The sequence below is a fragment of the Zea mays genome, chromosome 5, assembly GCF_902167145.1.
Source record: "Zea mays cultivar B73 chromosome 5, Zm-B73-REFERENCE-NAM-5.0, whole genome shotgun sequence".
NCBI lineage: Eukaryota > Viridiplantae > Streptophyta > Magnoliopsida > Poales > Poaceae > Zea > Zea mays.
The window spans coordinates 12674764-12699806 of record NC_050100.1 but is presented as its reverse complement, the minus strand read 5'-3'; the positions used below and the strand labels follow the sequence as shown (position 1 = coordinate 12699806).

The window sequence follows — 25043 nt, the reverse complement described above, 5'->3', positions numbered from 1 at the left end:
TCTTTTAGATTTATGTATGGTGAATGTTGTATGTTATTGAGTGGTGTTTGTTTCTTCTTGTTTGTTTGTGTGATATTCAGTGGTTGATCTAATAGTTGAGAATCAAGTGCTATTCCGTGGAAGAACCTCAAATTTTCAGTAAGCAAGGCAAGTGGACTTCTCCCTCTGCATACTCTGTTTGATCCCAAACAATACATTTAATAAAGTTTATTCTTTTGGATATATATGCATAATTTGACGGGTTACCTATTTAGATAACCTTTTCAACCTTATTCCTTGATCAGACCTGGGAATTATACTTTACCTTCGTAGCTATGCTATTGCTACAACTTAACTTTATGCAGTCACTCCCGCTTATGATATTAATGTTCCAAAATGGTAAGTTTACATTATTATTGTTAACGCGATGGTTAAACAAGATTATTGCATATTAATTGGAACATGGAGTGACCACCCGGGAAAACAGTGCAACCACGAGTGCTATCATGGCTCTGGCTTTGGTAATTAGCTTTATATGCTTAGTGCCTGACAACCTTACCTGAAATATGGGCAAGAGGGGGAGCGGTAGGTGTTGGCAGCCCACGTTAACATGGGGATGTATTCTTGGCTAAGGTACCTCACCTAGTGGGCCTCCACCATCGTCTTTAGAAACCTTAGCGGGTTGCTTCGTATTAAGTGTATTTTGTGAAAGCCTCATAGTGGATCCCTAGCCACTCACCTCGGAAGTGTTTACGGGTTTTGGCCGACCCAGGCTAGAGGGGATACACGGCTTGTGGGTAAAGTTGTACCACCTCTGCAGAGTGTAAAACTGATATATCAGCCGTGCTCACGGTTATGAGCAGCCTGGACTCCTCACATGATAATTGAACTTGAAGATGGAAATAAATCGAGATCCAATGATCTACCAATGGTTTGCTTAAGTGGTTTCACTTAAGTGTTTTTGATATACTTTTATACCTTTGTTTAATGGGAATACTTGGGATTCACACTTATTAGTAAGACAGTGGTTGTTAATAAAATGTTGATCAACTAAAATGCTTACTGCTCAACCTCAGCCTCACCTTAATAGACTTGCATTAGTTTTCCCCCCACTTGCTGAGCCCCGACCATAAGTGAGCTCACCCTTGCTTAATTTTGATCATAAGTTGCAGATGAAGATATGATGCTGAACTCCATGGATGCTAGTCTAGTGATACCTCCCGGTCATCTTCCTGTGGATGGATGTCCATGTTTCGATGTATTTTGATGAATAAAGGTTAAGACATTATGTCTGTTCGAAGTGTAATGTGTTAATATAATCTTATTTACGCTTTTATGCATTGTTCTTTTGATATATTACACTTGTGATGTCAACATATGTGTGGAAATAGATCCTGACACACATATGCGATGCACCCGGCTCTGCCCCTCAGAAAAGGGTGTGACAGAAGTGGTATCAAAGAAATGTGACCGTAGGTCGCTAGATTAGTTAGAAATGGAAAGCCCAGTCAGTCTTTCAAAGCTTGATATATTTTCCTCCATAAAAACTTACTTTATATCAAAACTCGTCTCTTTTATTTTCAACTCTTCTAGTATGATTTTGGTCTATCAGAAGACTCTACTCAGAAGCACTACAAGATGATCAAGTTAGGATTGTGGAACTTGAAGTGAAGTATACCTGAAGAAATCCTTTAGAAGCTATTGAAGATGCCCCATTCTCTGTCTTATCCCCGCCCCGTTAGAAGTTTTCGTTATAGATCTCTTGGATCCATTACCATTCTTCTTGTTTAGGTTGATAGGATAGTTCTATAGTGCTAAGTTTTCGACTAGATCGGTAAAGACGATGTTATATTGTGGTTGTTTTCTAACTCATAATATTGCTATATAACCCTTGATTTCTTCTACTCTTGTTTTCTTGCCATTGTATTGTCATCCTTGGACAATATCTACCTTGATATATTGAACCCTTTGTCTCTCTACTTCTCTCCTTGATAATGCCCTTGTATTTTGTATCCTTAAAAAATTCTCATATCCTTGGTTGTACAATTTATCCTCGCTTCATCAATTAGTGATTATCTTATTTTACCCTTGGTCATTAACAATAATGTTTTGACCTTGTCTATCTCCTTGTTATTTCTGATCTGATTCCTTGATTTTATAATCTCTTCCTTATTCCTAACCTTGTCCTGCCTTTCAAAAAAAACTATAAGAAATTGTTTTCCTTGGGAAAGATTGCCTTTTGATTGAATGAATAACATCAAGTCATGTTGTGATGATATGTTTGAGTTCATGTTAGTTATCTTTGTGACTATGTTTGATTTGCTTCTTTGTAATGATTGTTGTTGTATTGTGTGACTTTTGTCCACAATGGCATCAGATAGCTAGGAAAAACCTTAGTTAAATGGGTTTTCTATGCTCTCTATAATCTGTCTTTGCTCAACCCTTTCGTCCCTTCCATTCTTCCATACCCATACAAATGTCAAACCTTGGAATGCCAACTACAAGTGATGTCAATAAGTGCAAAGAATACATTGTCTTGGCAACTCCTCAAGCTAAGTCTCAGATGGAACAGTTCAAGAAGGCACATGCACTGTTTCTGCAAGCAACCTCTCAAGTGTTAGCTAGACTCCAACAAGTTGATTTAGCAGAAATTATAGCATATGAGCATACCACCGATAACCATGCGACATCAACCACAACATCACCCTTGATAGTTGACTTAGAAAAGTTGTTACACACACAAGCTCTGATAATACAGAAAGCATCTCAACTCACCTCCTCATACCAGCAAGTGTTGGCAAGTCGAAACGTCACTAGAAATGAAACAACTGATGAACAAAAGGATGCACACCAACAGACAAATGATCTTGGAACATGTTGTTGTTGTGAGTACTATGGAATTCCTTGTCGCCAGATCAGTACAAACGAAAGTGAAACTACAAAACAGAAGAACCGGATTTTATTTTCTGGTATAAAAAGTCAATGGTCTTCCCAAGAACAACTAATAGCAGATGCACTGTCAGACGATGAATTGCTAGGTTTTCCAAAAAGGAAACATCACAAGGATGCTCAGCTCCAAAAAGAAGCAAATGAGTGTTACATTGATGGATGGACTATCACCTGCACACAGTTTCAGTCTCGTCGTCGCATCAGGTCCAAGAAACAAAAATGGAAGCATGGAAAAAGTCAAAAAATAACTTCAAGAAAAGCTTGCTATCTATGTGGACGTGAAGATCATTACCTTCGTAATTGTTCTGAGAAGAGTTCACTACCGAACACCTCCGAGATTAAGTTATCTCAGTCTCCAGACATGGGATATGAACCAAAATGCACAGAAACTTCTATCAATATAGTGAAGAACAACAAAAGGAATAGGAAAATGTTTGGATACATGAGTAGTCCACCTCAACCACAAGCAAAAGCCCCGAAAACACTTGGATACTCAAACAGAAGAATCAAGCCAGACTCAGCTATATGAGATACAGACACTCAATCATCCCTCATCACCTTTTGGTCAAGCAAAGTTGACTCGCAAAGAACTCAAAGCAAGAGGTGCTTGCTACTACTGCAAGGATGAAGGACATATCATATATCTGCCAATGCCATAAGAGATGTCTAGACATATTTGAGAAGAAGGTCGTGAAGCAATAAGTTTCTTAAGTTTGGAAGAGTCCGGTGAGAACCAAGAACCTACAAATAACCATATATCACCTTTGCTTCCTTGCTAGCCTTTCCTAATCTCGAGGACGAGATTCTTTTTAGGGAGGTAGATTTTGTAACACCCTAAATCCATCAATTAAAAGCAATCCAATTAATTAATTTAGTCTTTAATAGAAATAAAAATATTTATGTTTCTAAAATAGTAAAATGGTTATATAAGCTAATTGAACAAATTCTTGAATAGTAAAATTTTACCAAATGTTTGAATGCATTCATGACGATGTATATATTTTATTTAATTTGGTTTGTAAATCCCATTTTGGATTTAATTTGGTGCAAAGATCTCATTTTAAAATAATAACAGTTGTTAAAATAATGTTTTTGGAATATGTATTTCAATATGTTACTGATTTTGTTTATAAGTGTTTGCAAGAATTTCATTTTGATTTTATTTCACTTGTGTGATGATCTTTTATTTGAAATAATTGAATTTCCTTTCAATAATATTTGCTGCAAAAAAATTATACATTATTGGGATTTATTTCTTGACGTGGATCTTTCCATAAAAATATAATGAGTTGCTATAATTTTTTTTGTGTAGAATAAGTATTTTAATATGTTAATAACATTAAATATATTATTCTGATTTTTTTCTGCTACTTTTTGAAAAAAATAAAAAAATTCGAAATTTAAAAAAAGAACGGACGCTAGGCCCAGCCTGCCCCCAATCTGGCGAGCTCCTTCCTTCCCAGCCTGTGCTTTTATGACGTGTGGACCCCAGGCAACTGTTCCTCTCTCTCCCCATTTTTCTCTCACGTTCCCTGAAGCATGCGCGTGCGCAACGCTGCCAGGACGAAACAAGCAAGTAATTGCCGCCGCACCGTTAATCGCTTCGTCTCCCTGCACCACCGTGGTAGAGCAGCTGTCCAGTGGACAAATTCTAGCGTCACCAGTAAGTGTTGCGACCGCTCGCTCCCCTCTTTGACACCGTGTTGTTACTCGCGACTATTTCTTTCCCCACACAGTTAACTCCATTAAAGGCCTTCAAGGCACCTTCAAGTCGGTGGCCCAGCGCTCTAGCTCGCCTCCTCGCCTATAAATGGAGACGCGAGTTCGCCTACTCCTTGTCTTGTCGATGCCGTGACTTCCCTATGTACTGCCCGCCACTAGCCGTACTATCATCTCGCTCAGCTCCCTTCGCCGGTGCCGAGGTCTCGCTGTAGCTTCCGTACTCTGTCTCTGCAGCCGTGGACGGCCGAGGTCCCTCACACCAAGCCCTGCTGCTGCTATCCACGTGTCGCCGTTCATCTTCTCCAGTGTGCCGGCTCCCTGCTCTCGCGCATTGCCTCGCCACACCGCACGCCTCTCCATGCCGCACTCAGCTTGCTGCGTCTCGTGGAACTACGCCAACACATGCCACCTTGCCGCCGTTCTCACGAGTCTCGGGTTCATTGTGTCGCGTGCCATCGCGAGTTCGCCGTCGACGACCCCACTGGAGCTCGCCCAGCTCGCCGACGATCCTCTACTACAGTGCGCTGAACCATTGCTGTTCATCGTTGTTCGTCACCATTCATCATCGTTCGTCGAAGCCACCCTCTGCCTTCTCTACTGTTGCGAACAAGGTAGAAGATGATGCCATATTACTTGCTACTCCCTAGCTTCTACGAATAATAGCGTATATGTCTCTACGATAATTTTCCTATTTTAAAATGTATATTTGAGATCCAAATAAATTAAATATTATTTTGTTAGCTTTATATTAGTGCGCTAATCAACTTAAATTTATAGTTGCAACAATTTACATGTTTTTGTAAATTAATCTGTATTATGTTTGTTATAATCTATAGTTTTCAAATTAATTATCACCTTTATGTTTTTTAATAGATAGTTGTTTATAATGATATCCGTGCACAAAAATACAAATTTACTAGCTACCCCTCATAGTCTACTTTTAATTATATTTTGGTTCCTGTTACAGTTTTTATTATAAAATGTATATTTTGGAACTCAAATAAAATAGAAATGGTTTTGTTAGTTTCACATTTATGTGATAAGTATTTTTAATTAGTGTTTCCAATAGCTCACGTATTTTCATTAGAATTACGGTTGTTACAAAAGAAAAATTAAAATGACTTTTTCAATAGATATCATGTTTTTATAATTTAATAATATTCATTATAGATGTTTAAGTATAGCTTTCTTAAATAGAAATTTATGTGAAAATGTAGAACATACAGTTCTCAATGACAATAAAAGATAATTAATTAATTAGCCTTTCTCATAATCTATTAATTAAGCTTATATCTCAATTTGTTTATAACTAGTTATATAGGCTCGACCAATCATTTCATCGAATTTAGTCCATGTATATGTATATCAATTAGTTTTTTTCTAAAAGGCATAAAATAAAGAAATTAGTGTTCATGTTGTTTCTATAATTAAAATATTAACTAGGTATATGCCCGTGCGTTGCAACGGGGGACACTTGTACACAAATATATCATTGTTTAGTGATGCTATCAAGAATCAACTCAACAATCATAACAAGTGAGTTGATCTAGGTACTTCACTAAATCATTGTACACATTAGCTTCCTCGGCTGCACGGATAACATCAAGGAAGTGTGCAGCATCATCTACACGAATGAAGGACTCAATTGCTTCACTGACCAGACCTTCACGTAACTGGGCTTTGGCAGTCAAGATGAGCAGGTTCTGCAGATTGAAATTTCCACTGAAAGCAGAATTCTGAAGAATAATCTTTTCAAGAAGCTCAATCAGTTCATGTGGCAGGTCAGCAGTCATGAAAGCCTTAACAGCAGCAGACACTTGCTCGGGGCTCTTGCTCTCAGGTAATGCAGTCGAAACCACTTGGTCAATGAGTTGCCTTCTATATTCATTCTCGGGCTGAAGAACTTTATCCCATAGATCACCATCCATTCTCTCAACCACATACCTGTCATTTTAAATAAATGCAATATGAACATGTAAGTCGTCAGACAATTGATGTGGACATCTTGAAACAGGTGTCACAAGTCACAACAATAAAAATTATTACATACCTAGCTTGCAGCTTGAATAACGAATTCTTGTTAGTGACGTTAATAAGTTCATCGTCACACTGCCCACGTCTGTAAGCAACAACAGCAAGTGTAGGATCCCGCTTTTCACAATATTTACCCACAACACGAGAGTCGTAAAATGGGTTGGTAGTAAGGAAATGCTCAGGATTGTTGTTGTTGTCAATGATGATTTTACTAAGAGCATTATGGACATGCACATCTTGGCTACCTTCACTCACAAGTGCTCCAAGAATTGAGTGAGCAAACGTAGGCGGTTCCTGATTCACATATCAAACGTATGAGACCAACAATTCTTGGTAGGGGGGAGGAGGGGGAACGACCCATGTGAATAAGTAAACTGGAGGGATATGAAAAACAAACCTCTTCTCACATTCATCAACCAAAGGCTCAACAGGGAGGAGAGAACGAACAAATAGGATCAAACCCTTGATAAAATCTTTAGGGCATTCATCATCAAGTAATTGCCCCACTACCAATGGAGCATTCCCGGGATTCACCTGGAAACAAGGAAAAAGAATTAATCGTTCTCATATTCAACCTATTATTAGGAACGGCGCACGAATTAACAGAGTCGAAACACACAACTACCTTCTGAACATAGCCTTCGATATATCGAAGCATGTTGTTTGTGTACAGATAGTGAGTGAGATCTGGCACAAAACCAAAGCGATCACAAACATTAATCAGTGGACGGGCATTAGGTAATTTTGCTTCCATCAAAAAGTTCATTATCTTCTCAGCATCATAGAAGTTTGACTCTCTGGTTACACGTTCAACTTCTTTGATTTGTCCAGTCCTTGCTGCTGCTTCTATGTACTTGAAATGGATATCTGGGTCCTCGCTGTTGCATGTAAAGAAACCTCAGGTGTGTTGCATTTTGAGAAAGACACACAAAATTTGAGAAAGGCATTCCGCTGTCAACAAGAGAAATTACCTGGAGCTCAGATAAGATCCCAAGAAAAAGTAAAGGTCCTCATAAGATTTGAATTGCTCAAATAATTTGATGCAAGCATCAACCCCTAGCTGCTCAGAGTATTCTTTCGTGGCCTGCAGATGTCCCCCAAGATTTCACAATAATTAGAACCAAGAAGGAAGAAAAGAAATGCCAATGGGTTGGTACAGAGGGGGAGGGGGCATAAGAAACTGAACAGAAATACCTGCACAACAATCTGAAGATTTCCCCTCAGATTAACCAGTAGAAGGTCTTTCATGCATTCCAAAGCCCACTCTCTTGACAATGTGCCAAAGAACTCAACAAGTGCCTGTCCAAGGAAGTTGTTAATGGGCTAAACATAAAAAAAATATCTGAAAATAACTGAAGTCGACAAACCTATGGTTCAATGACATGGGTATTTGCAATGGCACGCTTGATATCAGGCAACTCTGAGTAATGCTGCTGTCGGGGACCATAATTAGGGGTACCCTCAAGACGCCTAATTCTCAGCTGGTAACCCCCATCAGCATAAAGCTGCAAAGGCCTGATGGGCACGATTAAGTCAGGGATCAGTCCACACGAGTGACTCGATCGCGCTTCACCCGAGCCTAGCCTCGGCCGAAGGCAGCCGACCTCGAGAGACTTCCGTCTCGCCCGAGGCCCCCTTTTTATGGCGGACACATCACCGGCTCGCCCAAGGCCTTGGCTTCGCTCAGAAGCAACCTTGACTAAATCACCACACCGACTGACCAAATTGCAGGGGCATTTAACGCAAAGGTGGCCTGACACCTCTATCCTGACACGCGCCCCCGGCAGAGCCGAGGTGACCGCCGTCACTCCACCGCTCCACTGGCCAGTCTGACAGAAGGACAGCGCCGCCTGCGCCACTCCGACTGCAGTGCCACTCGACAGAGTGAGTCTGACAGGCAATTAGGCCTTGCCAAAGGCGCCACGGCGAACTCCGCTCCGCCCGACCCCAGGGCTCGGACTCGGGCTAAGACCCGGAAGACGGCGAACTCCGCTCCGCCCGACCCCAGGGCTCGGACTCGGGCTAAGACCCGGAAGACGGCGAACTCCGCTCCGCCCGACCCCAGGGCTCGGACTCGGGCTAGGACCCGGAAGACAGCGAACTCCGCTCCGCCCGACCCCAGGGCTCGGACTCGGGCTAAGACCCGGAAGACGGTGAACTCCGCTCCGCCCGACCCCAGGGCTCGGACTCGGGCTAAGACCCGGAAGACGGCGAACTCCGCTCCGCCCGACCCCAGGGCTCGGACTCGGGCTAAGACCCGGAAGACGACGAAACTCCGCCTCGCCCGACCCCAGGGCTCGGACTCCGCCCTGGCCTCGGCCGGACGACTTCCGCCTCGCCCGACCCCCTGGCTCGGGCTCGGCCACGGCAACTGAAGGCAAGACTCAACCTCGGCTTCGGAGGAAACCCCACGTCGCCCTGCCTAGAGCACAGACCGCCACGTCAACAGGAAACGTCATCATCATCCTACCCCGAATCGACTCGGGTCACGGAGAACAAGACCGGCGTCTCGTCCGGCCAGCTCCGCCAGAGGGGCAATGATGGCGCTCCACAAGCTCTATGACGACGGCGGCCCCCAGCACTCTTACGGCAGCAGGACAACGTCAGCAGGGACTCGACCGCTCCAACAGCTGTCCCTCCATCAGGCTCCGTCGCACCTCCGATAGCCACGACATCACGCCAGCAGGATGCCCAGATCTCTCCGGCTGCCACATCGGCATGTACCTAGGGCACTAGCTCTCCCTCCGCTAGACACGTAGCACTCTGCTACATCCCCATTGTACACCTGGATCCTCTCCTTACAACTATAAAAGGAAGGACCAGGGCCTTCTCAGAGAAGGTTGGCCGCGCGGGACCGAGGACGGGACAGGCGCTCTCTTGGGGCCGCTCGCTTCCCTCACCCGCGTGGACGCTTGTAACCCCCCTACTGCAAGCGCACCTGACCTGGGCGCGGGACGAACACGAAGGCCGCGGGACTTCCACCTCTCTCACGCTCGGCTCCGGCCGCCTCGCCTCTCCCCCCTCCGCGCTCGCCCACGCGCTCGACCCATCTGGGCTGGGGCACGCAGCACACTCACTCGTCGGCTTAGGGACCCCCCTGTCTCGAAACGCCGACAGTTGGCGCGCCAGGTAGGGGCCTGCTGCGTGCTGACGAATAGCTCCCCGTCAAGCTCCAGATGGGCAGTCTCCAGCAACCTCTCTGGCCCGGGACGGTGCTTCGTTTTGGGGTTCTCGAATTCATGTCCTTCGACGGCAGCTACGACATGATACTTCTTCCACCGCCGTGCGACCACGACAATGGCGGCCGACAACCCGCCCGCCGGCGGCGGAATCGACGACGTCTACCCCGCGTGGTGGAAAAGCAACATTCGGGCTCGCTCCGTTCTCTCCCCCGCCAATGGAGGAGGAGGCGGGGCCGTCAAGGCCAGACGGGAGGCCGCGCTTCGCCGGCCGTCGAGCGAATCGACGCCCCCGACGCCCCGACGGAAGGCACGCCGGACATCGACCTCGCGTTCAAGACGGAGGCAAGCGCCGTCCCCCCGCGGCACGACGACCCCGAGCAAGAAGACGACGCCGGCGCGCTCGCGGAAAGCCTGCAGGACGTCGCCCTCGAACCAGAGATGACGGCGCAACCAGTCCCCGATGTGACTACGTCGCTCCTCGTCGACCAAAAGGTAACGACTAACTCCCATCTTGCGTCATTTCGACTCGGCCTCAACCCGCCAAACGACCTCGATTTGGCGGGCGCTCTCATTGAGGCGAGTGCAACCCCACTGAGGTTCTGTATGCGATCGCCTTGGGACCGACTGACGGACGTCTCGACCTACGGGCCCTCTGGGTCCGAGGAAGATGACGACCCCAGCATCGGTTGGGATTTCTCCGGACTTGGCAACCCCAGTGCCGTGCGGGACTTCATGGCCACATGTGATTACTGTCTGTCCGACTGTTCCGATGCAAGCCGCAGCCTTGGCAACGGGAGCTGCGGCCCAAGCCGCGAATGTTTCCACATCGAGCTAGGGAATCCCACCGAAGGCAACCATCTTGGCATGCCGGAGGATGGTGATCTCCCTAGGCCGGTGCCTCGCGCCGACATCCCACGGGAGCTAGCTGTGGTCCCCGCTCCGGCGGGGGGTTACGACCCACAACTTGAGCAAGTCCGCGAGGCGCAGGCCAGGCTCAACGAGGGAACGGGAGCGCTTGAGCCGATCCGTCGGGACGTCGGACAGGCATGGGTGGGCCAACCCCTGGCCGGAGAAATACGTCATCTGCCCCAAGGTCTCCAGCACCGCGTCGCCAACGACGTCAGGATCAGGCCGCCGCCCGCATCCAGCGGGGTCGGTCAGAACCTGGCAACCGCAGCAATGCTCATCTGCGCGATGCCGAAGCCGTCAACCACCGAGGGTCGGCGGATCTAGGAAGAACTCAAGAATCTCCTGGAAGGCGCCGCGGCCCGGCGGGCCGAGAGCACTGCATCCCGAAGGCAAGGATATCCCTCGGAACCTCATGCCGCGACTTCCCGATTCATGCGGGAAGCCTCGGTCTACACCCGGGCGCACGCGCAACACCGCGCCTGCGGCCCCGGGCCACCTCGGCAACGAGCACCATCGACGCGACCGTCGGGCTCACCTCGACGAGAGGGTGCGCCGAGGCTATCACCCCAGGCGTGGGGGACGTTACGACAGCGGGGAGGATCGGAGTCCTTCGCCCGAACCACCCGGTCCGCAGGCTTTCAGTCGGGCCATCCGACGGGCGCCATTCCCGACCCGGTTCCGACCCCCGACTACTATCGTAAAATACTCGGGGGAAACGAGACCGGAGCTGTGGCTCGCGGACTACCGCCTTGCCTGCCAACTGGGTGGAACGAACGACGACAACCTCATCATCCGCAACCTCCCCCTGTTCCTCTCCGACACTGCTCGTGCCTGGTTGGAGCACCTGCCTCCGGGGCAGATTTCCAACTGGGACGACTTGGTCCAAGCCTTCGCTGGCAATTTCCAGGGCACATACGTGCGCCCCGGGAATTCCTGGGACCTTCGAAGCTGCCGGCAACAGCCGGGGGAGTCGCTCCGGGACTACATCTGGCGATTCTCGAAGCAGCGCACCGAGCTGCCCAACATCACCGACTCGGATGTCATCGGCGCGTTCCTCGCCGGCACCACTTGCCGCGACCTGGTGAGCAAGCTGGGTCGCAAAACCCCCACCAGGGCGAGCGAGCTGATGGACATCGCCACCAAGTTCGCCTCCGGCCAGGAGGCGGTCGAGGCTATCTTCCGAAAGGACAAGCAGCCCCAGGGCCGCCCGTCGGAAGAAGCTCCCGAGACGTCTGCTCCGCGCGGCGCCAAGAAGAAAGGCAAGAAGAAGTCGCAATCGAAACGCGACGCCGCAGACGCGGACCTTGTCGCCGCCGCCGAGTATAAGAACCCTCGGAAGCCCCCCGGAGGTGCAAACCTCTTCGACAAGATGCTCAAGGAGCCGTGCCCCTACCATCAGGGGCCCGTCAAGCACACCCTCGAGGAGTGTGTTATGCTTCGGCGTCATTTCCACAGGGCCAGGCCACCCGCCGAGGGTGGCAGGGCCCACGACGACGACAAGAACGAAGAACACCCAGCAGGGGGGTTCCCCGAGGTCCGCGACTGCTTCATGATCTACGGAGGGCATGCGGCGAATGCCTCGGCTCGGCACCGCAAGCAAGAGCGCCGGGAGGTCTGCTCGTTGAAGGTGGCGGCGCCAGTCTACCTAGACTGGTCCGACAAGCCCATCACTTTCGACCGAGCCGACCACCCCGACCATGTGCCGAGCCCGGGGAAATACCCGCTCGTCGTCGACCCCGTTGTCGGCGATGTCAGGCTCACCAAGGTCCTGATGGACGGGGGCAGCTGCCTCAACATCATCTACGCCGAGACCCTCAAGCTCCTGCGCGTCGATCCGTCCACCGTCCGAGCAGGCGCTGCGCCCTTCCACGGGATCATCCCTGGGAAGCGCGTCCAGCCCCTCGGGCGACTCGACCTCCCAGTCTGCTTCGGGACACCCTCCAACTTCCGAAGGGAGACCCTGACGTTCGAAGTGGTCGGGTTCCGAGGAACCTACCACGCCGTGTTAGGGAGGCCATGCTACGCGAAGTTCATGGTCGTCCCCAACTACACCTACCTGAAGCTCAAGATGCCGGGCCCCAACGGGGTCATCACCGTCGGCCCCACGTACAAACACGCGTTTGAATGCGACGTGGAGTGCGTGGAGTACGCCGAGGCCCTCGCCGAGTCCGAGGCCCTCATCGCCGACCTGGAGAACCTCTCCAAGGAGGTCCCAGACGTGAAGCGCCATGCCGGCAACTTCGAGCCAGCGGAGACGGTCAAGGTCGTCCCCTTCGACCCCAGCGGCGACACCACCAAGCAGATCCGGATCGGTTCCGGGCTCGACCCCAAATAGGAAGCAGTGCTCGTCGACTTTCTCCGCGCAAACGCCGACGTCTTTGCGTGGAGTCCCTCGGACATGCCCGGCATACCGAGGGATGTCGCCGAGCACTCGCTGGATATTCGGGCCGGAGCCCGACCCGTCAGACAGCCTCTGTGCCGATTCGACGAGGAGAAGCGCAGAGCGATTGGCGAAGAGATCCACAAGCTAATGGCGGCAGGGTTCATCAAAGAGGTATTCCATCCCGAATGGCTTGCCAACCCTGTGCTTGTGAGGAAGAAAGGGGGGAAATGGCGGATGTGTGTAGACTACACTGGTCTCAACAAAGCATGTCCGAAGGTTCCCTACCCTCTGCCTCGCATCGACCAAATCGTGGATTCCACTGCTGGGTGCGAAACCCTGTCCTTCCTCGATGCCTACTCGGGGTATCACCAGATCCGGATGAAAGAGTCCGACCAGCTCGCGACTTCTTTCATCACGCCGTTCGGCATGTACTGCTACGTCACCATGCCGTTCGGCCTGAGGAATGCAGGCGCGACGTACCAGCGGTGCATGAACCATGTGTTCGGCGAACACATCGGTCGCACAGTCGAGGCCTACGTCGATGACATCGTAGTCAAGACACGGAAGGCTCCCAACCTCCTCTCCGACCTTGAAGTGACATTCCGGTGTCTCAAGGCGAAAGGAGTCAAGCTTAATCCTGAGAAGTGTGTCTTCGGGGTGCCCCGAGGCATGCTCCTAGGGTTCATCGTCTCCGAGCGAGGCATCGAGGCCAACCCGGAGAAGATCGCGGCCATCACCAGCATGGGGCCCATCAAGGACTTAAAAGGGGTACAGAGGGTCATGGGATGCCTCGCGGCCCTGAGCCGCTTCATCTCACGCCTCGGCGAAAGAGGTCTGCCCTTGTACCGCCTTTTAAGGAAAGCCGAGTGTTTCGTTTGGACCCCTGAGGCCGAGGAAGCCCTCGGCAACCTAAAGGCGCTCCTTACAAAGGCGCCAGTCTTGGTGCCGCCGGCGGACGGAGAAACCCTCTTGGTCTACGTCGCCGCGACCACTCAGGTGGTTAGCGCCGCGATTGTGGTCGAAAGGCAGGAGGAAGGGCATACATTGCCCGTTCAAAGGCCGGTTTACTTCATCAGCGAAGTGCTGTCCGAGACTAAGATCCGCTACCCACAAGTTCAAAAGCTGCTGTATGCTGTGATCCTGACGAGGCGGAAGCTACGACACTACTTCGAGTCCCATCCGGTGACTGTGGTGTCATCCTTCCCCCTGGGGGAGATCATCCAGTGCCGAGAGGCCTCGGGCAGGATCGCAAAGTGGGCAGTGGAGATCATGGGCGAAACGATCTCGTTCGCCCCTCGGAAGGCCATCAAGTCCCAAGTGTTGGCGGATTTCGTGGCTGAATGGGTCGATACCCAACTACCAACGACTCTGATCCAACCGGAGCTCTGGACCATGTTTTTCGACGGGTCGCTGATGAAGACGGGGGCCGGTGCGGGCCTGCTCTTCATCTCGCCCCTCGGAAAGCACTTGCGCTAAGTGCTGCGCCTCCACTTCCCGGCGCCCAACAATGTGGCCGAGTACGAAGCTCTGGTCAACGGATTGCGGATCGCCATCGAGCTAGGGGTCAGACGCCTCGACGCACGCGGTGATTCGCAGCTCGTCATCGACCAAGCCATGAAGAACTCCCACTGCCGCGACCCGAAGATGGAAGCCTACTGCGACGAGGTTCGGCGCCTGGAAGACAAGTTCTTCGGGCTCGAGCTCAACCACATCGCTCGGCGCTACAACGAAACCGCAGACGAGCTGGCGAAGATAGCCTCGGGGCGAACGACAGTCCCCCCGGACGTCTTCTCCCGGGATCTGCATCAACCCTCCGTCAAGCTCGACGACGCGCCCGAGCCCGAGGTATCCTCGGCTCAGCCCGAGGTACCCTCGGCTCAGCCCGAGGTACCCTCGGTTTAGCCCGAGGCACCCTCGGCCCAGCCCGAGGTACTCTCGGCCCCCGAGGGCGGGGCATTGAACGTCGAGGAAGGGCAGAGCGGGGCCACGCCAGACCAGGATTGGCAGGCCCCGTACCTGCAATATCTCCGTCGAGGAGAGCTACCCCTCGACCAAGTCGAGGCTCGGCGGGTAGCGCGACGCGCCAAGTCATTCGTCTTGCTGGGCGACGAAGAGGAGCCCTACCATCGCAGCCCCTCGGGCATCCTCCAGCGATGCATCTCCATCGCCGAAGGTCGGGAACTGCTGCAAGAAGTACACTCGGGGGCTTGCGGCCACCACGCAGCACCCCGAGCCCTTGTTGGAAATGCTTTCCGGCAAAGCTTCTACTGGCCAACGGCAGTGGCTGACGCCACTAGAATTGTCCGCACCTGCGAAGGGTGCCAATTCTATGCGAAGCGGACACACCTGCCCGCTCGGGCTCTGCAGACAATACCCATCACCTGGCCCTTCGCTGTATGGGGTCTGGACCTCGTCGGTCCCTTGCAAAAGGCGCCCGGGGGCTACATGCACCTGCTGGTCGCCATCGACAAATTCTCCAAGTAGATCGAGGTCCGACCTCTGAACAGCATCAGGTCCGAGCAGGCGGTGGCATTCTTCACCAACATCATCCATCGCTTCGGGGTCCCGAACTCCATCATCACCGACAACGGCACCCAGTTCACCGGCAAAAAATTCTTGGATTTTTGCGAGGATCATCATATCCGGGTGGACTGGGCCGCCGTGGCTCATCCCATGTCGAATGGGCAAGTAGAGCGTGCCAACGGCATGATTCTACAAGGGCTCAAGCCTCGGATCTACAACGACCTCAACCAGTTCGGCAGGCGATGGATGAAGGAACTCCCCTCGGTGGTCTGGAGCCTAAGGACGACGCCGAGTCGTGCCACGGGCTTCACGCCGTTTTTCCTGGTCTATGGGGCTGAAGCTATCCTGCCCACTGACCTGGAATACGGCTCCCCAAGGGCGAGGGCCTACACCGAGCAAAGCAACCAAGCCAGACGAGAGGAATCGCTGGACCAGTTGGAGGAAGCTCGGGACAGGGCCTTACTACACTCGGCGCGGTACCAACAGTCCCTGCGACGTTACCACGCCCGAGGGGTCCGGTCCCGAGAACTCCAGGTGGGCGACCTGGTGCTTCGGCTGCGACAAGAAGCCCGAGGGAGGCACAAGCTCACGCCCCCCTGGGAAGGGCCGTTCGTCATCGCCAAAGTTCTGAAGCCCGGAACATACAAGCTGGCCAACAATCAAGGCGAGATCTACGGCAACGCTTGGAACATCAAACAGCTACGTCGCTTCTACCCTTAAGATGTCTTCAAGTTGTTCATATGCCTCGCACCTACGCAAAGTTTAGTTGTCAAGGAAGGGTCGGCCTAGCCTCGGCAAGGCCCGACCCTCCCTCGGGGGCTAAAAGGGGGGAGACCCCCTCTGCGTCGAATTTTTTCCTCGAAAAAGGACCTCTTTTTAGCAGGATTTCTTCCGTGCTTCTTGACTACTTTGGAAAGCGGATCCTGGAAACGACGAGGTACACGTAAGCAGCCAAGGCTGACCGAGCCGAGGGACTCCTACGCCTCCGGGATACGGATACCTCACTCGTCCCCTTCTGCGATAAGTAACTTGCGCCCGGATAAAGCGACTCCGTGGACCGAACGAGTCATCACGTTCGGAAGCTCTCCTGCCGAAGCAGTCCTTCAAGCTTTCTCGACTAAATCGGGGACAGGGCCTCATGGACGGGTGAAAGTACGCGTAAGCGGCAAGGCCGACCGAGCCGAGGGATTCCCACGCCTCTGGGATACGGATACCTCACTCGTCCCTTCCGCGAAAAGCAACTCTCGCTCACACAAACATCCCTATTACCGACAGAATCCAGATGCTCGAAACAGGAGGAAAAAAGGACGCAGCTTCGCAAGCGCGGCGAGGGCGTGTTCTTCTGGCCTCAGCGGCCGCAGAAAGCGCACGCTACAAGATGATCTGATCCTGCAGGCTCGGGTCTTCACGCCGAAGGGAGCCGTAGCACCCTCGGCATCGACGACGTCTACAGCAAAGCCCGACCCAGCCTCGGGCGGCGCCGAGGTCCAGGGGCTCCTCCAGGAATCCGGCCCGAGCAGGCGGCTCAACCGGTTACCCCTGGGGCCTCGGGCAACCGGCTTCCAAGGGCGCTAGCCCGATCCGAGGCCTCGACTGACCGACTTGGGCGTCGGCACCGCTGACGGGCGACACGGCTAGGCTCCGGCCAACCAGGTTTCCCATTCTCGAGCCAACTCCGCCTCTGTTCATACTGATATCGCTACCCCCGGCCTCGATCCACCAAAGGGCGGCCGAGGGGTCCCTTCAACTAAGCTAGAGGAGCCCCAGACAACAAGGCCGAACGGGCCGAGGGATTCCTACGCCTCCGGGATACGGATACCTCACCAGTCACCTTGACACGGGGCAACTCATGCTTGGTAAAGCGGTTCAGATAATAAAACAGGCGAGACTTAGTGCTCGGAAATGGGGAAAAAACACGGCTCCGTGCCGAAATTACATACACGTTCAGGCCTCGACAGCCACAATGAACGAACTCACTGGCATTCGAAGTGCCATTGCAAACGAGACTCCGGTTCCGTCCCCGAGGATACAAGCGACCTCGGGCCTGCGGGGCAACGGCCTCTGCAGCGGCAGCCATGGCCCCAGGTGAACGCAGTCACCGGAAGGCTTTTGTTCGCGGTCCCACTCAAGGAATGCGAACAAGCCATCAAAGCCAAAGAGCGGGCCGCCCCCAAGCGCTCCGGTAGATCTTCGCTGCCGTCCTCGCCCCGAATGCGAGGGGGAAGACGGAATGTTGCATCCTAGCTGGACAGCAACAGTTCGCCTTCCCCGGCATGACTGGAGGACGACTCCGTCGCAGCGCGGGAGGACGATTGCCACCACCAGAAGCTGGAAGAGGAGGTGGTTCGCCGACCCGCACGTGAGGTAGAGCCCCGGCTCGCCTCGGCCCCCGCCCCAGCGAGGATGACGAACGCACCCGACGCTGAGGGCGGGACCACAGCCTGGTCTGTCTCTCCCCATCCAGGAGCTGGAGGTCACTGTCTTGGGTGGCCACCGGCGGAAGGGAGCAGCCAGGCTGCGCGATGAAAATCCTTGAAGCCGAACGATGGCTGAGAGGTACCAACTCCCATGGAGTTGCGTTCCTCCAACGAGGAGGCAGAAAGGCGGCGGATATCCCCCATCCGGGGGCTTGGAAGACGGGAAGACCCGGCGCTTAAGGGAGGAAGAAGGCATGGTTGCCTTACGAGGGGAGCCACCCTCCTTTTAAAGGCAACTCCCCCTACGTGCGCCCCCGGGCGCCGCGGGCCGAACCTTCTCCAACACGCTCCAAGGCCCTCCCCTGCGACTCGGGGGCTGGGTCCCGCATGTCATACAAGCCGGCTCAGGGCAGAAGAAGCCAAACCGCTGCGCATGGTGCGCACGACCGTCCAGCGGTTACAGGCGACCCCCCATTTTCGCCCAGACCAACGGGCAGAAGGGGCGAGCAGCCATGCAGGCGGCATGCAACCGCGCCAGATGGACGCGCTTCTCCAACTTCTGACACGCCAGCCTGGGGCCCAGGCCCACGCGTCGAGCAAATGGCACGCCAGTTGCTGCATGCAAGCAACCGCACCGCCACTTGTGCCACCATCGCGCCTCTTCGGTTGCGAAGCCTATGCCACGACTCGAGGCGACCCAACAGCGCCAGACCGGCGCGTCGGTCAAAGCAACCGAAAGTGGGACGGCAGTAATGGCGGTGGCAGGCGGGCGGGCGCAGCGGTCGCGTCGTCAGCCGGGCTCACGTCCCATCCTGAGACAGCAAGAGAGCCTCCTCTCACGGCGTGAAGACGGTGCACCCGTGACCCGTTCCTCGAACGGATCGCACACGCGTAGCGGCCGCCCCGCCAACCACTCGCCCCGTCGCATTAACTCCGCGGCGGGGCACGCGGCGCTTCTGGCAGGAGGAGCGCGCGACGCTTCACCTTCGCCTTAATAACCGCGCCAGAAAAGGTACGCCACGTCGTTTGATTTCGTATCCTTTTCCGTTTTCCTCTTTCTCTATCTCTTGCAACAGGGACCGGGGAAGGGGGATACCCCGAGAGGGATCCTTCTCCGCGAAGGAACCGGGCTCCGCGCCCTCCATTACTGATCAGGGGTTCGAAGGCTGGCCCCCCGAGGGTTCAACAGCCGCCTCAGATCGCGTGGGCCCGACACCCACTACTGGTCAGGGGTTCGAAGGCCGGCCCTCCGAAGGGCTCCACGGCCGCCTCAGGCTACTCGGGCTCCGCGCCCATTACTGATCAGGGGTTCGAAGGCTGGCCCCCGAAGGGTTCACAGTCGCCTCAGACACCGAGCGAGGGATGACCAGGGGTACGTTCGATACATAACCGAGGCTCGGGCTGCGCTCCCGAGGTACCCTAGGACATATCCGAGACCAGTGGGAACGATCTTGTAACGGAATCCCATCGGAGGGAGGCATCGAGCCCTCGGACCCCGTCGCCAGGGGACCGGGTCCGGCAAGTCACCCGCAGGTACTTTTGGGCGTGCCTCTGGGCCCCTAGCCGACCCCCAACGAACGGGGCACGGACGTCCACTCGGATTGCCCGCTTGCAGCTCACCGGAGACACCATGTTCGGTGCCCATCGAGGGTAACATGGCGCACTCCCCCCCCTCCTCCTTGCGGAAAGGCGACGTAGGGGCGTATGTAAAAAGCCGAGTCTGTCCCTGATCGTCCTCTCGCCCTGTGCAGAGGCTCGGGGGCTGCTCTCGCAAAAACCGGCTCCGGCCAAATCGTTGACAGCGTCAACATACCAGCCCGAGAGCTTGGGCCCCGACCGTGCACCCGGGCTACGGCCAGTTCGCATAAGGGAACGACCAGACCAGCCGAAGCGTTAAGCGAAGTATTAAGACCTCGAAGGAGTGTAACCACTCCTCCGAGGCCTCGGGGGCTACACCCGGCGGGTGCGCTCGCGCGCACCCACCGGAACGAAATGCAACCGAGAAAGGCTGGTCCCCTTGCAAAAAAGTGCGACAAAAGCCTCCAAGCGAGTGCTAACACTCCCTTCGAGGCTCGGGGGCTACTGTCGGGGACCATAATTAGGGGTACCCTCAAGACGCCTAATTCTCAGCTGGTAACCCCCATCAGCATAAAGCTGCAAAGGCCTGATGGGCACGATTAAGTCAGGGATCAGTCCACACGAGTGACTCGATCGCGCTTCACCCGAGCCTAGCCTCGGCCGAAGGCAGCCGACCTCGAGAGACTTCCGTCTCGCCCGAGGCCCCCTTTTTATGGCGGACACATCACCGGCTCGCCCAAGGCCTTGGCTTCGCTCAGAAGCAACCTTGACTAAATCACCACACCGACTGACCAAATTGCAGGGGCATTTAACGCAAAGGTGGCCTGACACCTCTATCCTGACACGCGCCCCCGGCAGAGCCGAGGTGACCGCCGTCACTCCACCGCTCCACTGGCCAGTCTGACAGAAGGACAGCGCCGCCTGCGCCACTCCGACTGCAGTGCCACTCGACAGAGTGAGTCTGACAGGCAATTAGGCCTTGCCAAAGGCGCCACGGCGAACTCCGCTCCGCCCGACCCCAGGGCTCGGACTCGGGCTAAGACCCGGAAGACGGCGAACTCCGCTCCGCCCGACCCCAGGGCTCGGACTCGGGCTAAGACCCGGAAGACGGCGAACTCCGCTCCGCCCGACCCCAGGGCTCGGACTCGGGCTAGGACCCGGAAGACGGCGAACTCCGCTCCGCCCGACCCCAGGGCTCGGACTCGGGCTAAGACCCGGAAGACGGCGAACTCCGCTCCGCCCGACCCCAGGGCTCGGACTCGGGCTAAGACCCGGAAGACGGCGAACTCCGCTCCGCCCGACCCCAGGGCTCGGACTCGGGCTAAGACCCGGAAGACGACGAAACTCCGCCTCGCCCGACCCCAGGGCTCGGACTCCGCCCTGGCCTCGGCCGGACGACTTCCGCCTCGCCCGACCCCCTGGCTCGGGCTCGGCCACGGCAACTGAAGGCAAGACTCAACCTCGGCTTCGGAGGAAACCCCACGTCGCCCTGCCTAGAGCACAGACCGCCACATCAACAGGAAACGTCATCATCATCCTACCCCGAATCGACTCGGGTCACGGAGAACAAGACCGGCGTCTCGTCCGGCCAGCTCCGCCAGAGGGGCAATGATGGCGCTCCACAAGCTCTATGACGACGGCGGCCCCCAGCACTCTTACGGCAGCAGGACAACGTCAGCAGGGACTCGACCGCTCCAACAGCTGTCCCTCCATCAGGCTCCGTCGCACCTCCGATAGCCACGACATCACGCCAGCAGGATGCCCAGATCTCTCCGGCTGCCACATCGGCATGTACCTAGGGCACTAGCTCTCCCTCCGCTAGACACGTAGCACTCTGCTACATCCCCATTGTACACCTGGATCCTCTCCTTACAACTATAAAAGGAAGGACCAGGGCCTTCTCAGAGAAGGTTGGCCGCGCGGGACCGAGGACGGGACAGGCGCTCTCTTGGGGCCGCTCGCTTCCCTCACCCGCGTGGACGCTTGTAACCCCCCTACTGCAAGCGCACCTGACCTGGGCGCGGGACGAACACGAAGGCCGCGGGACTTCCACCTCTCTCACGCTCGGCTCCGGCCGCCTCGCCTCTCCCCCCTCCGCGCTCGCCCACGCGCTCGACCCATCTGGGCTGGGGCACGCAGCACACTCACTCGTCGGCTTAGGGACCCCCCTGTCTCGAAACGCCGACAGCTGCATTACAAAATGTAAGGTTAGTTAAACAGGAACACGAAGCGGAGATATCAGCTACACCAATGCGAAGGTACTGACCTGGAGGGCTCGCAAGTACAACCCAGCCTTTTCACACAGCTAAGCAATACGAGGGCGATCATAATGACTGAACATACCATTAGCAAGAATGGCATCAACAACATTTGGGTAAGTCACTAAGTTTATCTCCAAAACCTACAATTCATAGATAGAAACTGCTGAGAAAAGAATAATGTAAACATCCAAGCGCAACCATTTGTGTTCAAACGACGAAGATGAAAACCTTGGTTTGAAGAAAAGCATGCTCTGGCAAGTTTGGTTTCAGAACATCCAACAGAAAAGTTGTTGCCTCCCGTATCATATTTCTCTGTTAACAGATGCATAAAGCAAAAATCCATAAGGACTCATAAAACCAAGGAATGTAAATAGACAACAAGACAGTTACCTATGATTATGAATATAAGCATAACTGAAGGAAAAGATCAGTTATTGTATTATAATCTACTGGGCAGCCTCCCTCCATTTGTGACATCATAAGAGCAAAGTTCACAGCTCCCTGGTATTATAGACAGTGAGAAAAGGACTCATAAGGTTAATGAAGCCACAATCGAATGTGTGTCTTACAAATGACCGATTATGTTTAAACAATCAATCACTTGTGGATCTGTACGCAAGATGGTCTGGAGGAGGAAGAGATAATCTGGAGTGTACCCAACCTGGAACCAAGTTGTAGAAATAAAATGTGAAGCTCAAATGAGTTACAACAACTGAAAACAGAATCAATAAAACCAAATAACGAACCTGCTTTGAGTATATCAGTGTCTTGTCAAACTCCCTCCTTTCAGCAAAAGCAGCAACAACTTTAGGGGTTGCCCTAGCCTTTATGTATATTTTCAGTGCAAGATCATTGTCCACAGTCTACATAAAAGTGCACACACTTAGCAAACAACCAATACATAAGTGAATGTAAATTGGCAAAGTATAGTAAGATCCATGCATCAACAAACACGGTATGACATGCCTCACCTTAGCTGGGACGTGTGGAACTATTGTGTGTACTGCTTGTCACCTTCAAAGCATTAATTCTGCAAAGTTAACTATGAAATCATAACCACAAGGGATAAAATTCAGAAGTTATAAAAATGAGGTGTTATAAAAAAGACAACTATTGGCAATGACAACTACTCAACTGGTAGGTTAAACTTGACTTTTTAAAATAGTAGTAGAAAAGAGTTGTGTACCAAGGAATACAACTTCAAAAAATTGATATTACGTGAGCTACATATATTTTATTCTATTTTCTCACAGCCCTGACTGTCCCTAGAATGTTTTACTTTACCTAGACCATGGGCACATTTATGAACACAATATCAAGAAAAACATATCCATGTTGTCTGATTACCATGGGCGCATATATATGTGTTAGGATACCCTTCCTTAAAAGTTTCAACTTGGTGTCTCTATTGATTCATACAACATGTTCGCGGTACCTGAAAGAAGGTAAGCAGACAAATGTAACCTCTCTTAATTCAGGCATGATAGGGAGGAATATTTTGGTGCTTGGTAGTTGGTACACAACAGAAAGCTAAGGGTGTTATCAGTGCCTCATCTCCTCAATAGCTGTTGAGCCATGGAGCGACGGCGGTGTGGACTCCTGTGCGGAGATGCCGGCGACACATCGGTGAGGGAGAGGTCCCACCACGCTCCACCACACGCATCAGCGTCCCCGGGGGGAACCACGACAATAGGTGTCATGTCATCTTCACCGGCGACTACGCTTAGGCGCATCTGTGAGGGAGAGGGGATGAGGGATGCAGGGGAGGGGAGGTGATCCTAAGCGGGGATGTAGGCGACGCATCAGTGAGGGAGAGGTCCCGGTGCGCTCCACCACACGCATCAGCGTCCCCAAGGGAACCGTAGCAGTCGGTGGGAGACGGTGGTTTAAGGGAGACCGAGGGGGCCTTCGCGAGTGGAACAGGCGGGGTTGTTGGTGGTGGTGCTGGGTCGGCGAAGGCTATTGCGAGGCGAGCGCCATGGCGGGCGGGCAATGGCGGCAGTTGTGGGCAAGTGTCGAGGGTTGAGGGGCGGCAGTTGAGAGAGAGAGAGAGAGCGCCGGCTAGCAGAAAGCAGATGTCATGCTTGGAATCCCAGAGAGCATGCGTCCAAGCACGAAGCTGCTTTCTGGGAGCTGCCTGCGATGCAGCAACGATGCTCAGCCTAAAGAGGGCTAGAGAAAAAGAATGGCCAGAGCAGCAGGATAATGGAGCCTCGCACGGCAGGCTGCAGACGCCAAGAGGAGCCATGATTGTTTTGGTTGTCCTTGACTGGATACGTAGCTAGGATGGTCAACATCTGGCTCATCTTGGCCATTCCCATTCCGCTAGTACACTGTGCTTTTCAGTTACAGACTTACAACTGGTTTAGGGTCTGAGCGCATGGTTTAGTTATGCCAGCTAATAATGCAGGAAATCACCAGATAATACAAGCGGTTGTGGTTTTGTGGGATACTTGTTCTTCAGCACAAGAAAGCACCCACCAAGCATATCTTTTCAGTGGATAACCAAAGTCACGACCGACCTGAAAACGGGCACACACCACACCTTTCTTTCTTTCTTTGCTCACTGCAGTGGGTTGCTTGTTTCAGAAGCAGGTAACAGTAACCACCCACAAAACAAAACAAAAAAACAACAGTGACTGGGGGTCACAGAGGCAGACAACACATCCTGCCTGCGCACCAGCTAGTTCTCGGAGGATCACTTGGGATGGGAGAGCATTAGGCCAGCATGTTTGTTGGGGATCCTCCGATCATACATTAGCCTAAGCACTAATTAGTGCCCAAGCGAGAGGTCGCTGTTAGAGAGTTGGGAGGCAGTGACAGGCCACTTCTCCATGTTGCTTGTGGAGGAAAAAGGGCAGAGTAGAGCAGGTCTGGTCTGGCCATCAGACGGAGGAGGGGACTGGGGGACTGGCGTCCGAGAATGAGATCCAGTGGGTTGCTTCGCTTCTTGTTCTCAGCTCAGGTCCACCCATGTTACGAACATCTCTTGTGCTCAAAATTATTGGCATAGAACACCCATCATCATGCACGAACGAAAGGTCTTCTGATTCGTTATTGGGAGGGAGCTCTAATCCGCGTCCTAATCTATCCACCTGTACATCGT

At 53.0% G+C, this 25043-nt stretch overlaps 1 pseudogene; it reads right to left on the bottom strand.

The window, feature by feature from the left end:
* Positions 1 to 6113: 6113 nt before the first annotated feature.
* LOC103628006 (clathrin heavy chain 1-like) lies at positions 6114 to 24074 on the bottom strand (annotated as a pseudogene).
* Between the last annotated feature and the right edge of the window lie 969 nt (positions 24075 to 25043).